The sequence below is a fragment of the Aegilops tauschii genome, chromosome 7 (assembly GCF_002575655.3).
Source record: "Aegilops tauschii subsp. strangulata cultivar AL8/78 chromosome 7, Aet v6.0, whole genome shotgun sequence".
Lineage (NCBI taxonomy): Eukaryota > Viridiplantae > Streptophyta > Magnoliopsida > Poales > Poaceae > Aegilops > Aegilops tauschii.
This window is the reverse complement of record NC_053041.3, coordinates 147055192-147058980: the sequence shown is the minus strand read 5'-3', so window position 1 is coordinate 147058980 and position 3789 is coordinate 147055192. Positions and strand designations below refer to the sequence as shown.

At 55.8% G+C, this 3789-nt stretch overlaps 1 non-coding gene across 2 annotated transcripts; it reads left to right on the top strand.

Moving 5' to 3' along the window:
• Nucleotides 1-967: 967 nt before the first annotated feature.
• LOC109764378 (transcription termination factor MTERF8, chloroplastic) lies at nt 968-3589 on the top strand. Of its 2 annotated transcripts, XR_012189969.1 has the most exons (2): nt 1872-2995; nt 3064-3589. It is a non-coding gene; the product is annotated as a transcription termination factor MTERF8, chloroplastic (transcript). The 2 variants fall into 2 exon arrangements; XR_005763532.3 differs by having other exon boundaries at nt 968-3589.
• The last annotated feature ends 200 nt before the right edge of the window (nt 3590-3789 follow it).

The window sequence follows — 3789 nt, the reverse complement described above, 5'->3', positions numbered from 1 at the left end:
ATCATCACAGTTTCAGAGGGAATTGGGGAATTGAGTTAGGGTTTGTATTGCGTAGGAAAGGGGAAAGTAGCTCCGCACGCCACAGGCGGCTTTAGGGGTTCAACCCGATTACAATATGATGTCTCTAAGCAAAGGAAAAGGGTGGCTATATAGCCATTACAACGCTAGCTGAAGGAAAGCAGCAACAGAAAGGTAAACCCGCTTTTCAGGAAGTGAACAACAACGCGGGGTAGGCTCAGGATCGCCCGATGGAGGATCAACGGCTCTCATATCTTCAGGCACGCTGGAACAGGGGAATCAGAGTATGTGGTAGCCTGACATATGTCCTGTAGCTCAACACAATAAATCGGTCTAAAATATGTAAATTGGTAGATTAGATTCTTAAATCTCTATTCTCCTCTATACTTTTGCAAAATTAGCAGCAATTCTGCAGAAGTTACCCCTGCAAGTTTGATTCTGGAAATCTGTTTAGGCCTGAAAATCTGGGATATGTTTTGTTTGTTCATTAGCAATGCATGCAACCGTATTTCTCCCTAGTGGCATACTATGAATATTTATTCAGTTTCAAACTGCCAAGGATTGATATGCCTGCGTCTCAACCCAGACTAAGCTGGAATTTTCTTTTCTGCCCAATTTCATCTTTTGTGTGCAGTCTTTTTGCGTTGTACTTTTGGTTCTACACTAGGAGTATCTCCACTAGTGCCCCCAAGAAGCCCCCAAGCCACCTTTTGGGCGCCGGCGGGCAAAAAACACCCCACTAAGGCCCCCAGGACCTCACTTTTCACTGGATTAGACAAAAAAAATACCGCCGGCGAGCCCAGCCCACACCCAGGCCATCGGGGGCATCTGGGGGCACCGGTGCTTTTGTTTAACCAATCTAATTGGCCCACGTCAGCCACCCACCCCTCTCTCTCCTCTCCTCTCCTCCTCTCTATCATCTCTTTTCTCTTTCCTTCTGCCTAGTGGAAGAGAACTCTGCGCGCCGAGCTGCACGGGGAGGAGCCATGGCCGGAGCTCGCACTTGTCGCGCGTGGCCGGGGCGAAGCTCGCCCGCGCCCGCCTCTGCGTGGCCGGCCCCGGTGTCCCTGCTATGGCGGCCGAGCGTGGCCGCCTCCTCCTCGTTCATCTCCAGGTCGCCGGCGAAGCCGAGCTTCTTGGAGACCAGCCAACCGAGGCCCCAGTCCGACCAGCGCTTGAGCGGGCCGGGGCGGAGCTCGCCCGCGCCCGCCTCTGCGTGGCCGGGCATGCACGGGCAGCAGCAGCCGGACGGGCGCGCTCGGCACGACGGTCCGGGACGCCACGACACCGCGCCCAGGTCTTCTCGGCGATGTCGAACGCGACGGCGAGGCAGGGGCGGAGCTCGCCGTGGCCGCTCCTTGCACCGCCACTCCATGTCCAGCCGCGCGGCCCACAACCCCGCGTGCCGCCGACCGTTGCCGCCCAGGCAGAACGCGTCTAGGTGCCTCTCCGTGGACTCCCCGCGCATGAACTCCTCGGGCAAGATCGTCTTCCAGCAGGGCCTGGAGCGCAGCTGCAGCTCCCCGTGCAGCCTCCACGCCGTGGCCAGGTCCTACTCGTCCGGCGTCCGCGTGGCGCCCGTGGTGCTCAACGTGCCGGTCTGCTCGCGGCCGGTCTTCGGGTTCTTCAAGGACAAGAAGGAGTCGGCGGCCAGCAAGGACGTGGCGGCGACGAGGTCCGGAGGTGGCTGCAGCAGCGGGTTGTGGTGAATGGAGAGGAGGAGGAGCAGAGGAGAGACAGACGAGAGGGTGGGAGGGACAACGTGTGAAAATTTTTCACCCACGTCCTAAAATTTTCGCCGGCAGCCCCTCAAACGGCGAAAAAAATGCGTTCTGAGAGGCCCAACGGCTGGAGATGCTCTAAGTCTTGGCCAAATCTTCAGGTGTGGACGTGTGGTGCTAGGTCTACTTCCACACTTTACTTTTCTTTCTTACGACTCTCGCCGGCGCCGTGCCCTCCCCCCGCTGTCGCCTCCGCCGCCGCCGCCAGCCATGCTTCTCCTCAAGAAACACGTCCTCCTCCTCTCTCTCCGTCCCCGCGCCACAAGTGCCATACTCGCGTTCCGCCACCGATGCCTCTTCTCCAACACCCGATTCGCCGCCACCGCCGCCGTGGCAGCGTCGGCTAGCCCTGCTCCGTTCGCCATGGAGGACTACCTCGTCACGTCTTGCCACCTCACCCTGGCGCAGGCCGTCAAGGCCTCCAAGGTCCTCTCCCGCCTCAAGTCCCCCTCCAAGCCCGAGGCCGTCCTCGCCTTCCTCTCCGACCTCGGCCTCTCCGACGCCGACGTCGCCGCCGTCGTCGTGTACGACCCTCTCCTCCTCTGCTCCGAGGTCGACAAGACCCTGGCCCCGCGCCTCGCCGAGCTCCGGGACCTCGGGCTCTCCCCGTCCCAGATCGCCCGCCTCGTCCTGGTCGACCCCGCCCGCTTCCGCCGCCCCACCATCATCTCCAAGCTGCAGTACTACGTCCCCCTCTTCGGCTCCTTCGAGAACCTCCTCCAGGCGCTCAAGTACAACTCCTACCTCCTCAGCTCCGACCTGGAGAACGTTGTCAAGCCCAACGTCGCGCTCCTCCGGGAGTGCGGGTTAGGTGACTGTGATATTGCCAAGCTATGCATCCCCGTGCCGAGGCTGCTCACCAGCAAGCCAGAGCGCATCCAGGCCATGGTGGCGCGTGCCGAAGATGTCGGTGTGCCCCGTGGCTCTGCGATGTTCAGGCACGCGCTGCTGGCTGTTGCATTCCTCAGCGAGGAGAAGATTGCTGCTAAGGTGGAGTTCCTGAAGAAGACATTCAGGTGGTCGGAAGCTGAGGTGGCCATTGCTGTTGCCAAGCTTCCGGTGGTGCTGAGGAACTCCCAGGAGAGGCTGCTGCGCATGTCGGAATTCTTGATGTCGGAGGTTGGGTTAGAGCCGGAGTACATTGCTCACAGGCCGGCAATGCTCGCTTGTAGCTTAGAGGCTCGGCTCAAACCTCGGTACTATGTTGTGAAGTTTCTTAAAGAACATGGATTGCTAAAGCCTAACCGAAGCTTCTACACCGCAGCCCAGGTGAGCGAGAAGGTATTCGTGGAGAAGTTCATACGTCCTCACAAGGAAGCTGCGCCTCGCCTCGCTGAAGACTATGCTGCCACTCTCAAAGGGGAAGTGCCCACTAGATTCAGATTGCAATAACCAAGAACAAGCTTAAATAGTATTTAACCGCTTTTTGCACAATGAAGTTTTCTCTCTGGAGTCTGCAAAGCAAGTTGGCAAGTCTTGTTCCTGTGTTGTTTTTCTAACACTCTAACTGGATGTTTGGTGTCCACTATAGTATGCCACTTGCAGTTTGGTAGTTGCTAATATTTTCTAAATTTGAATATGTTTTGGTCGTCATCTAGTAGATAAGAAAGAAAGCATGGCACAGTTACGAATTGGTTCTTCATCATGTCATGTTAATAACTATGTTTCTGAACCTGGCTTGTTCAGTCTGCGTTTTGTACTAAGATCAGACAATTATCAACGTCTTTAGGTCTGATTTGGGATGTGAGAATGTTCCTATTCCTTGAGGAAATAAACTTACTAATGTTAAATTCTTGTTGAATCCTGCACTACAAACATGCCATGTATTGTGGATCAACAGCTTCCCTGGTAGTATGTATTACTCATTATTTCAATTTGCATATGATTTATCTTCTCCCATCCACATGAATTCGTGCACAAGGAGGATAGTGTTCCAGGCCTTGCTGATACAACGAAAGGCCAATGGAGCTTTTCTGTGAAATAACAAAAG